This window comes from Furipterus horrens, unplaced genomic scaffold, assembly GCF_987537825.1.
Source record: "Furipterus horrens unplaced genomic scaffold, mFurHor1.1.pri manual_scaffold_2, whole genome shotgun sequence".
Taxonomy (NCBI): Eukaryota; Metazoa; Chordata; class Mammalia; order Chiroptera; family Furipteridae; genus Furipterus; species Furipterus horrens.
The window spans coordinates 172,220,579-172,234,051 of record NW_028327172.1 but is presented as its reverse complement, the minus strand read 5'-3'; positions in this window follow the sequence as shown (position 1 = coordinate 172,234,051).

Genomic DNA, 13,473 nt, shown 5'->3' with positions numbered 1-13,473 from the left:
GCATACTATGTATATTCAAAATGAAGTTATTTGTCTTGACCATTTAAACCTTCTTTTAAGTACCATGGTCTACATATGGTTCCCCTCGGTACATATGTATGAATATAATTTTAATAATAGTAGGCCTGTGTACATCTACACTCATCATGACAGCTAGAATTTTAACAATAACTTATATATCCCTATAATTTTCCCTCATTCTATCCCTCTTCATCTTTCACTTAAGATAACTATTATCTTGAATCTCTTGAATATCACTCTCTGGCTTTTTAAAAAATAGTTTTATTTTATAGGTATGCCTAAAAATATGTTGTTCATTTTTGTTGTTTTTCAGTTTTAAAAAATGTGTCACATTATATATAATGCACTGGAACTACTCTTTTTCTAATATTATATATTATATGAACATCTATATTTTTGGTTGTAGAAAAAACCTTTTATTTCTGTTTTATGACTGTTTAAACATTTTCTTACTTTTTAAAATATTCTTATAAAAAGTTTTCTGGATAAGAAATGAATGACATGCACCAATTGCACACATTTGTATAGCATTGAAAATATTTATATTAAATCAAATGAAGCAAGCCAAAATGATACTTAATATTATGCTTTTACTCTGAATGGAAAGAAAAAGAAACATGTCTTTAAGCAAGCAATTTTGCCTCAAAACTATAAAGTAATGGAACTAAGGTTTTACAACCATTCAAAAGTATGAGATAAAAATTTTAATGTATTTTAGGATTATAGCATTACCAGTATAGCCTCTACTAAACTATGTTAATCCAAACATTGTAACCAAAACCTAAACATCATGGGCTTAAGGCAAAAGTGAGACACAAGTGCCAACCAAACCCAGCTTTTTGCTGTGCTTATGCTATGGTGGGTAGGAACACCTTGTTAGGTCCCAAGTGCAGGTGGTAAGAGGTTCTCTGTTGTATAAACAAGAAGGGGTCAGCTTCTCAAGCAGCACCTGAAAATTTGAATCATGTGCCACCTTTCTGTACACATGCCTCTGACAGTGTCCTCCCACAGGTAACACTTGGCTTAGCTATGTGACATGCTTTGGCGAATGGGGAGTACAAGCTACACTCAAGCACAGACTTGAAAAAAAGTACTTTCATGTTTCCTTTTCCTCTCTTGGAACCCTGTGTCATGAGAATATGTCAGGACCAGCCTGCTGGAGGGATGTGATAGGTACATAAGCAGTCATTCCATAAAAGGCTCTTCCAGATCAACCAGCTCCAGTGAACTTAAGAGCTAACTTCAAACCTCTGAGCAAGCCTTCCTTAGATCAGTCAAGCTTAGCTCAGATCATCAGAGTCTGCCTGCCTACCTATAACCTAGGGAGAGAAAAAATGGTTATTGTTTTAAGCCACTAAGGTTTTTTTTTGGGGGGGTGGTTTTATAGTTCTTTTGCTGTTGCTGTTCATTATTTCTAACTGGTATGCCTCTCCCAGTGGTCTTTTTAGGTTTACCAACTAGATAGTTCTCTCTGTCTGCCCCAGCCATCACCCCTTTTCTCGGGCAAATGTTTCAGGGTCATTTCCAGACTTTGGGGCTAATGTCTTCACTTCCTACTTGCAGTTCTCTGCTTTTTCTGTCACAGCTTCTTAATCCTTCTATTCCTATCTCCTGGTCAATTCTCCTCTTTGCTTTCTTAATAGATCTTGATGGCACATGAAGGCAGACCCAAATGACAACTAGCAGAAAGCTGATCTGTCTTTCCTTGAAAGCGAAAAGAGAGGCTTAATTTTCAAATGCTCCCAGAAGTGAATATAGTGTTTTTGTTTTTGGGTGAGAATTAGGGGGTTGGGGGGATATTGAGGCTCTTCAAATGCTTAGCTCCTTCTAATGAAAAAGGTAAGAAAACCAAAATAGATAACCAAATTAAAACAGGTTGAATAGTTCTATATCTCTATACAAATACTCCTCGCAGATATGTATAATCCAAATTCATGTTAATAATAATGACTCATATTTTAAAAGACTTAGTCCCCCTATTAAGGTTCACCTATTTATGCTTACTATGGCTCAGAGAGTGTGTCACACATGTCACACTATTCTGTCAGCCACATTAACTACCTGGAGTCTGACCCATTCTTCCTGCTCCCACTCACTTACTGATGTTCACAGTCTATGAAATTATTTCAGGATGCCTTCACTTTGAAACTATATTGGGAAGCACGGAAAGGATTCTAATAATTGTGCCAAGACTACTATCTCCTGATTCTCCTGATATTACCAACCTCAGGATGAGCAGAGGTGGGGAATATTCTTTCTACTACTGGCTCATATCTGAATACCTGTGTGCTGCCAAAGAAGCCCTCCTGTTGTCCCATAGTTACGGTTTTGCCTGAAGTCTGTTTTTCTATAAGTCTCAGAAATGAGTCTATAACATTGTGCCAGGAGACAAATAAAGTGGTACCTCAATACTCATTGTTAATTCATTCTGGAACCCACGAGGAGTGCCAACACCCACAAGTAGCAGACAATGAAGCATTTTCTCTTGCAGGGTGGCATTGAGATTCATACAAGTTCTAGCAAGTGTGACAAGTCCTGAGCAAACGCCAAATGCTGAAACATTTTTGCGATGAGTGCAGGGTTTCATGAGTAGTGAAACCAATGAGTACCAAGGTATAACTGTACTTAAAACAACTACCTTGTTGCCCTCTGTATTTCCATTTTACACCATTCTGCCTTTTTTTTTGGCAACCAACCTCTCCCATACTAAAGTGGTACCTCAATACTCATTGTTAATTCATTCTGGAACCCACGAGGAGTGCCAACACCCACAAGTAGCAGACAATGAAGCATTTTCTCTTGCAGGGTGGCATTGAGATTCATACAAGTTCTAGCAAGTGTGACAAGTCCTGAGCAAACGCCAAATGCTGAAACATTTTTGCGATGAGTGCAGGGTTTCATGAGTAGTGAAACCAATGAGTACCAAGGTATAACTGTACTTAAAACAACTACCTTGTTGCCCTCTGTATTTCCATTTTACACCATTCTGCCTTTTTTTTTGGCAACCAACCTCTCCCATACTAATCAATGTATGCAAATAGATATCTTCAGACCACCCTTTGTATTAGCTCATTAAATGTTCCTACATGTTTGCATGAATCTCAGTGATAGATGTAACTTGGGCTCTAGACGGAATGGAATACCCCTCCCCCCCTTATATTGCCCTAGGAGAACTTTAATATGCTGTTTATGTAGACTTAGAGCTTTAATATGCTGTTACTGTAGATATCACATTAATACTATTATTTTATCTTCATTTTCTTACCAAATGATCAGATCACCACAGAAATGAAGAGATTTGAGTCATTTCCAACATCTCATTAAACTTTTTAGTCATTATCCCTCTGGGCTTAAATAGTGAAGAGAAAAAAACACTCAAATAACCTCCCATACCTCTTCTATTCTCCAATAAACTTACCACACCTTCATAGTGTCTGGCACGTGGAAGGTATTTACTATCAAGCTGAAGAATGAAGGAACATGCCAACACCTCCCTTGCACATCTACAACTTAACATTCAAGGAACATGAAAGCAGCATAAGTGAAAAAAAAATAACAGGGAAAAAAGTGACAAGAAGGACGGACTAGTTCAAGTTGCTTGGTGCGCAGAGAATTTGCAAAGACTCAAATGCCAAGAGAGGGTGTGAAAGTTGCCCAAGCAGAGCCAGAATGGCATTGTTCTCTTCTCTTTCCCACCTCAAGCTCTGTATTCCCCTTTGTACAATGAGTTTAACAAATAGCTATTACTACAGTCAGCTTTGTTCATGTTCTAATATTTCTAAATTTTTATCCCACTCTACCTTGTTTTGCATTTATTTTCAACCTAATCCGTTTTACCACAGTATTCATGAACACATTCCTTTTAATAACCAATGGCAGAACTGCCTTGACAGAGAGAATGAAAAAAAATATGTTGTAGAGCTCAAAAGATATGAAATGACCTATTATTCCTTTATACAATATAAATATTTAACAATGCTGTTAAAATATTAGCTGAATTCTTACAAAAGGAAAAAATAGAGAGAGACCAACTCGGTCTTTGAGATGACAATAGAGCTGTTCAGGCAGCCAAGCCAGGTGATACCTTCCTGCTTCCTCTGGGATAGCCCAAATCTGTCTAGGTTCAGATTTACAAAAGAAAACCCAGGTGACTTATTTGTGACTTCTACTCAAGTGCTCTTAAAAGCCAAACAATTTTGGATGTTTCATAATATATTAAAAATGCTATTGCAAATGACTTTGGTTAAAGGTCCTAGTACAAGGCTCTCAGTAACTGTTTTGGATTTATACAGTTTTATATTTGTAGAAAGGATACAGAGAAATCCTCATTTTCATCGTGTGAGTTAAAAGCTATGTCATTCCTTGTGAGACACTTGGGCAGTTTAAATTGCCTTTTAAAACTTACAGACACTGGCAGATCAAAGAACATGGCCTTAACCAAACAACTCTACAAGTTCAATTCTAAAGAATTTCGAAAGCTAGTTCTGGGAGACTCCAAGGAGCTTGCTTGGCTAAGCCAAAAGTTTCCTTTACCTTCTATCAGGCACAGAATCTACACCAATACTCCTTGCCCAACTCTAATATCCAAACTACACAGTCATGATATCAACTGGCCTATATTTTTGGTGCTGTATTTCTTCATCATTTCTAGGTACACCTGTTTTTATGTCACTTGACATATCAGTAAGATGGCTTTTCCCCATGTCCAGTCACCACTCTCTCTTTTTTTATTTCATGGTAAAATTGTTTCATTCATCCATAAGTATTGGTTGGAATTCCTCAGAATAAATATCAAGTTGGAATATGTAGATAGCATGCAATGACTACCTCAAGTAATCTTCAGTTTTTGAAGGAATATGTTGATATGTTTGTTGACATCTGCTTTGCCTTTCACCATAACCAAGAGACCAGGAATTCTATTTGATTTACAATTTAGTATTTGGTAACAAATTTTTATGCTGCTGTTGCTGTTGTTAATCAAGATTGAATTTACCTTGGCAATGGCTGAAACAGAGCCAACCATATTTATGCAAGGTAGAGTAAATCCTCATTTTTAAAGGCCTGTCCTCCCTGTAGGTGGAGCTATAATGCTTGTAGATGGGGAAACACAAACCTGACTCTGTTTCCTCTTTATAAACTCTAGCACTGCAGAAGCTAAGAGATATCTTGCCCCAATGTTTGGTACCATGGTTCTCAGTTCTCATTGTGCATCAGAATTATTTAGGTGATTTTTTTTTTTTTAAGTTGTACATACTTAGGGGTGTGCCCAGGAAATAAGGAGGGTTTTGTATGTGTGTGTGTGTGTGTGTGTGTGTTGTAAGTACTCCAGTGACCTTGTGTTGCAACCAAAGGTAACAACCACTGGCCTGGTAGAGGAAAGAAAACACACTGAAAAGGAATAATATAAAGGAGCAATAATACCATAAAATAAAGCTTTTTATAATAAGGATTTGTGAATTTTCACATTTAACCCAATGATGCAAAACTGAATGAACTGCAAACACAATGTTTCTAATTTATAAAAAAACACAGTTCTGGTAAGGGAACTCACACGTTAAAGATTTCAGCTGTAGTTATAGCTTAAGTATTATTCTAGAACTGGAATACAGGGCCTAAGAGACTGACAAGCAATTCAACCTTTGTGCCCCAAGCAATCTTGCAAGAGATTGAGATGGCATCAAAGCCATTGTGTTCCAGGGAAAAAGCTCTGTGATGCAGATAAAGAATTGCTGATCAGTATATAAAAAAATACTGGAAAATCTCCTCATTGAACTGCAACTCTTATCTGATTAACATTTTTCCAAACCTTTACCTAACCTTTTCTTCTCCTTATAAAAATATCAGCCTGAGCGAAGATGTTCCAGATGATTTTTAGGGTACTTAACCTGCCATCTTCTCAAATTGCCTGCATCTGAATAAAGCACCCATAAAGACTTAACCCTTGTCTCTACTTATTGATCCTGGTAGTGATTGGCAGCATGAATGGTGACTTTTGTGATTTCAGTTCCTTTTTGCCAAATTTTAGGAAAATAGAAAATTTTAGTTTCATTTTTTAAAACCTCTATCTCATGCTTAAGATATGTTGACTTTTTAGGAGCAACCATGTATTATAAATAATATGTCTGTGTAGCATCTCTATTGCTTCTTGCTTTTCCCATAAGTTGAAATTTTCCAGAAGCAGCAAATGAATACAATGATTTTTGGAAGTTCTTTCCAGTTTCCCAATAACAAGTACTTCTCATTTTCTGCAGCAAAGATAGATAATTATCACACAATGATAGATGATCTTACTGTATGTACACAGGAAGCATAAGGCAAAGGTGCAGCCACTTCAGAGTTAGCCTCATTTTCCACCTTGATGTTTTGTTATCATTATTGAATAAGAAATACCCAAAATGCCATTTCCATCATGACATTGTTTAGCAGAGGCTCATTTACTGAGAAGCTGAAAGTAAATGTTACCTCTGGACCTCTTACTTGCACGGCCCATCATAAGGCCCCCTGAGGGCTCCTAGAAATGTATAAAAACAGAACTGTAAAATATAAGGTATTTTTACTGCAATGGCTAAGACCACTGACTCCACTCCAATTTCTCCTCTGTCACAATTTCCCTTGTGTTGGGAGGTGTTGGAAGAGCCACGAGTAGTTTGGGGATCTGGCTAAGGGAGATTTGAAGACAGTTTTAGTTTTGTTTAGTGGGATGAAAATAGGTGGTTTGCAGTTGTTTACATGTACAGTTACATTATTGGTAGCAAAGTCTCATATGAAAGTAAGTAACAAAATTAGGATTCAAACCTGGCTTTATCAACTCTATAATACCCTTAGTACTTCCATTTGACTGTCTTTCATATTTTCAGTGACCCATCAGCAGACATTTTATGACTATCTATCTTCAAACTCCTGCCAGGGTGGGATAGCATTTGACTTCCCTACTCCTCTCTGGCTCTGGGACCCTTTTCTTTTTCTTTTTATTTTTTTAAGTATATTTAATTGATTATGTTGTTACAGTAGTACCAATTTTTTTCCCCTTTGCTCCCCTCTGACCAGTACCTCCCTTCCCTCCAACAGCCGCCCCCCCCCCCCCACTTAATTCATGTCCATGGGTTGTGCATATAAGTCCTTTGGTTTGACCCTTTCCTATACTATTTTTAACTTCCCCTGTTTTGTACAAACTGATTATGTTTCTTAATTCCTGCCCCATATCCTCATTTCTCCCCCTCCCCTCTCCCAGCTGATAACCATCCAAATGATCCCCATACCTATGATTCTGTTCCTATTCTGGTTTGCTTAGTTGGATTCTGTTTTTATTTTTTAGATTCAGTTGTTGAGAGTTGTGAGTTTGTTGTTATTTTAGTGTTCAGAGTTTTGATCTTCTTTTTTTTAAGTGAGTCCCTTTGACATTTCATATGATAATGGCTTGGTGATGATGAACTTCTTTAGCTTTACCTTGTCTGGGAAGCACTTTATCTGCCCTTCCATTCCAAATGATAGCCTTGCTGGATAGAGTAGTCCTGGTTGCAGGTTACCTTTCATCACGTTGAATACTGCTTGCCAGTCCCTTCCTGCCTGCAAAGTGTACTCTGAGAAATCGGCTGATAGTCCTCTAGGCACCCCACTGTAGGCAACCTTCCACCTCTCTCTTGCTGCCCGCAGGACTCTCCCTTTACCTTTCACCTTTGGCATCTCAATCATGATGCATCCTAATGTGGTCCCCTCTGGGTTCAGCTCACCTGGGACCCTCCATGCTTCCCAGACCTGTATGTCCATCTCCTTCACAGAATTTGGGAAATTTTCCTCATTTTTTTCAATTCTTGCTTCCTCATTCTGCACTGATTGACTGCTTTTTTCTTCTTTATGTTCCAAATCATTGATTTGAACCCAAGTATCCTTCCCTTCACCATTGGTTTTGTGTGGATTTTCCTTCATTTCACTTATCATAGCCTTTATCTCTTCCCTTATGCATCTGCCATACTCAAACATATCTGTCAGGCCTGTGAGCATCTTTTATCACCAGTGTTTTGAATTCTGTGTCTGTTTGGTTGTCTATCTCCTCATCTGTTAGGTTGGCTATCTCATTGTCACTTAGTTCTCCCACTAGAACCTTGATCCATTTCCCCTTTTGGGCCATACTTCTCTGTCTCCTCATTCTGACAGACTCCTGTGTTTGTTTGCCTCCACGTCCCAGGTAGGGCTATAGCTCCTGTCTGGATGAGCATTTCTTCTTATATCTTTGTTTGCTGGACTTCCATGCAGTTTGATTTTCTGGAACTTCTGGCTGTTTCTAGTTTTGAGGTAGCCATATTCCTTCTTAGTTGTGGACGGAGACACAGCGTTTCTGTCTACGCCTCCATCTTGGCCAGAAGTCCCCTTTTTTCTCTTTCACCTTTTTGCCCCTCTTGTCTTACTTGCACACTACATTCTATCCAAACTAGAATACTCACTTTGCTGAAAGAGAACTTTGCTTATTCTCTTCCTTTGGCTGTTGGTTAATTTATTTTACTGGTTCTTGTTGATCTGACATGAAACACTGAGATAATATAAAACTTACATGTCATCACTACAATGAGGACATCTATGACACATTAGTTAATAAGTATTATCAATTTAAGGATTTTTTACAAGTAGTTACTACACATACACAAAAACTTGAAATCTTAGTTGATTTTACATGAAAGAAACATGAAAGAAGTTTTCCTAAATTTGACAACCCTAAAAACTTATATGACATTTCTATTAAGTTATGAAACTAAAAGATAATTTTCTATTAATAACAAAAAATGTTATCAATAAATCTAGAAGATTAAATTATCTTTCTGTGCTTTGATAAACAATGTTTTTACAAACTATCTTCATACTAAAAGACAGTATGATATTTTTCTAGATGTTTTAATATTTGTGCTGTGTGTTAGCTTTGTAATATTTCTATTTATTGTAATTTTTATTCCAAATAAATATTCACTTTTGTAACCTAACTTTTGCGTGCAATTGTTCATTAATGTTTTTTTCTTTCTATTTTTTATTGTATTTTTCCATTATCATCTATCCTCCTTATACCCTTCTCCCCCTGCAATCACCACACTGTCATGCATAATTGTTTTAAAAGGGGGACCCAATGAATTTTATAAGTTTCAGGTCCCACAAAAGTTAAAACTATCACTTATTGCCAGAAAAATGTTTAAAAACATGTGTGGTATCAAGTTAAATGACAGTCTGTCTATTCATTTCACAAGCCAAAAATGTCAATTACTTCATAAGTTATTAAAAATTAATATGTAATGGAAAACTCTTCTGTATCTCTTGTCATCTCTAAATTCCTGTATCCATATCCACTTTCTATATGTTTCTCTCTTTCCACAGAAGCACTATGCTGAATGGACTGCATACACAGTTGAGGTGTATGGTAATTCCTAGATACACAAGCATCTTAGCTATTTTGAGTAATAAGGGGCCCCAATCCACTTGAAAAAATTTATCATTAATACCAGCATTTGGTATATTGTTCTATAAAGGCAAGTTATATAAATGTCATGAAAATATACTGCCACATTTACTAACTTCTCCATACAACTGACTGATTCTTTGGATGGCTGTACAAGGTGTGTCCAGAAAGTATCCGGCCATATAATATGACAAATAGAGACATTTACTAAAGAAGATAGAAGATACAAGGAACATTGTACATAAAGCAATAACACCTCAGTCCCCTTGGGACCTCACACAGTTCTCCCAATTGCCTTCAACTACCTCATCGTATTTTCCTCAATCTCATCAACAGTCTGAAATCTCCATTGCAAAGGTGATTTTAGTTTTGGGAAAATCCAGAAGTGTCAAGGTGAAAAATCTGGGCTGTAGCGGGACTGAGTCACCTGGGTGATTTGATGTTTCACCAAAAGACTCTGCACAAGATGTGATGCAGGAGCAGGCAAGTTTTGATGAAGCTGCAATCACCAGTTGCCTGTAGCTGTGGCCATTTTCATTGTATTACATCTCTCAACTGATGAAGAGCATTGAGGTAATGCTCCTTATTAATTGTTTGGCCAGAAGGGGCATACTTGTGATGGACGACACCTTCCCAATCAAAAACATGGTCTTGATTTTGCTGTGATTTCGCTGCACCTTCTTTGGGTATGGAGAACCAGGCAACTTCCATTGGGACAACAGGGCCTTCATTTCTGGATCATAGCTGTAGACCCACAATTCATCTCTGGTTATGCCCTTCTTGAGGAATCTGGTTCATTGGTAGCAATTGGAATCAAGTCATTAGCAAATGCAGCACACTCTTCCTTCTGCTCTGTTAGCAGAAGCCATGAAAAGAATTTTGCCATGACACATTTCATGCCAAGATTCTGTGTTAAAATCTCAGATACAGTAGTTTTTGGAATCCTCAGATCAGCTTCCAGTTCTTGCATTGTCAGTCACCAATCTTTGTTGATTGTAGCCTGTACACGTCTAACATTCTCAGGTGTTCTGTTTGTTGCAGGATTTCCAGAATGTGGATTGCTTTCAACAATCATTGCATTGTCCCCAAAAGCCTTATGAATCATCCAAATAGTTTCTGTGGAGGAATGTTCAAGCTTAATGCACAGTTTGATGCAAATTTGTTGCTCTGCTCACTCAGTCATTTTGAATGCAATAACCACACTGTATACATGCTCACACAACAGCATCTACCACCCCGAATGACTAGTACAGTGAAGTCATCATTGTTCATGCATGCACATTCCAGTCCACTCTCCTTGGCTGCCAGTTTACAAACCATTCTCTTTATACTAACAATGTCTCGAGTTTTTCCAACAGGCCTCGTATAATAATAATTAACATTATAATAAATAAAAAGAAAAAATAAGTAGTTAAATACATATGGGGAAATTTCTGGAAAAATATGCATATATATAAAAATATATTCATTTATATGCATTTATTTTTAATGCATCAGTGGATGGACTACACTTCAGGTAAAATAAATTAGATAAAAAATTATTTTAAAGTTAATATAGGTTACTGAAATGAAATTTAAAATTTTCTAGTTTTGAAGTATTTAAAGAACAGTGTAAAGAAAAATATAAAGAATGTGTAGCAAAGAACTTACAAATAATATTAAAATCCAAAAGGCTCCATTTTAAATTCCGTACAGACCATTAATTCTACAGAATGAATGTTTTCTAACTCTTGTTTCTGTAGCCAAAGTACAGTTTCAATTTATGAGTAAGTATAGTTTGGATATAAATGAAAGTTGAATTTAATATTTATGTTGATGAATAAGACAAAAATGAAATAACAAAGAGGCTTATTGGAACTTGTTCACCAATTATATAAGAAATTTATTAGTTGAATAAGACAATAGTTTGAATGAAGGAAAAATATTTACTGAACTCTTGGTGTTACACTGAAAGGGCTACAGACACAACAAACTTTCAAGTTGATCATCATTATGTCTAGATAATCAATTAAGCATAAACCAAGGCCTGATTTGTATTTGCCAATATCTGTGGTGGAAATACTCTCAGCATAATCAATTTCAACCTCATTGTTGAAAAGGGATGCACAGAGCACACCATAATATAGTATTTCTATCATATAGATACAATAGATATAAATAACCTCAAGAGTATAGGTAATAGCAAATTTTAATAAAATAATTAGGTGGCAATGCTTTTTAAATAGTTATTATTTTTGTTTTTAATATGCTTTATTTAATGCTACTTATATGACTTAATTTTTAATATCATTGTAAAATTCTTAGAAATTAGTAATTGGCTCTTACAAGCTGGTAAGGGTTAGTTGTAGTATTATACTGTGATTATTACATTTTTAAAAATGAGAGAATAAAAATAAATTTAGTGTTAATGTTTTCAATTAGTATGTATTTTCAAAATCTACTCTGTGCCTTGGAAACAGAGAGAAGAATCAGCTCTATTGTTAGCTGTAAATAAGGTCACTGTGTCCTGTGAGCTACAGAAAACTAAGCAAGAAGCTATGCCACATAACAAAAATTGTTACAATCCTGGTGTATCCAGAGTGGCATGGGAAGCCCCTGAAGTAAGAAAATTGTAAGAAACTCTGTGGAGTAAGGTTGGTTATACCCAGCAGGAAAAGAACAGAAAGTAAAGAAAATAATATAAGCAAGGAAGACATGAAATACCATGACAACTGTAATGGGGCAGTGCTGGGCTAGTGAAGAAAGAATCCTCTGGAATCAGTGGATGAACTACACTTCAGGTAAAACAAATTAGAGAAAAATTTATTTTAAAGTTAATATAGGTTAATAAAATAAAATTTAAAATTTTCCAGTTTTGAAGTATTTAAAGAGCAGTGTAAAGAAAAATATAATAGACCAGCGAGGATATTTGAAAAAAGGAGAAATTCACATGAAGACAAAAATTCAGTCATTGAAATAATTAGCTAATTAAATACAGAACCACAACAGATGTTGGATTTTTGAGCAATATTGTTTTTGATTATTAAATAAAAAATAAATTTTAGCAGTAAAAGAATTTTATTTGTTAGAAGAATGAAAATATTCCAAAACTCTTCTCCAGTTTGCCTTCTCAGCCTTATCCCCTGTACCTTGGTGACATTCTTATTGGATCAAATATAATACATCTCTAAAACAGGTTTTTATGCCTTACCCTGAACTTAAAAAAGATTAACTACAGAAGATAAAAATGTTACAATAGGTATCAAGATGAAAGAGAAGGAGAGGAGAAGAGGGAAAATTCTGCTATAGGAACAGACTACCTTAAAAGATTATCAAGAATTGGTAACTATTTCAAAACCTTAAAGTAAACTCAGGGTCTGAAAGTGGAATCTCTGACCTTAGTTCTAGAATATCAGGTCCTCATACAGAGGAGCAGATATGAGGTCTGGATGAAAGCATCTGGTTCAGTTGAGTTCAGTTTGAGGTCCTAGACAATCTGTTTTCTTTTTACTTAATGAAGCTTTACAAATGGCCCACTCACAGTTGACATCTGTTAGGTAAGCCAAACTCATTCAAACACTCTTTAGACATGAAACATGCTCAAGATGGGAATGAACTACTCATTTTAGCTGTCTTGATTAGACACTAATTAACCATTTTGGTTGGCAACCTTCAATTTAATTCTGCTGAACAGAGTGCTCTGAAGTAAACACATTGTTAAAATATGTCATCAAGATAATTCATGTTACCACTGATAATATGCTTTTTCCTCTTCTCTTCTCTCCTCTCTGTCTCCTCTCCTTCTCTTGCCTTCAGGTTTTTTTTGTTTGTTTGTTTGTTTTTTATAGATACCTAATTTTATTCTTGTTCAATGTCCTAAATGGCAACCTAGGAACTTGAAGACCTCAAAATAGCTCAATCCTGAAGTGTAGTTTAGATTTTCAGAAGATGGCAAAATGTGCCCTTTCTATGATTTATAATCAGCATATGGAATTGCCTCTAAGTTTAAGAGTGTGTTTGGGTCTCAAGGAATA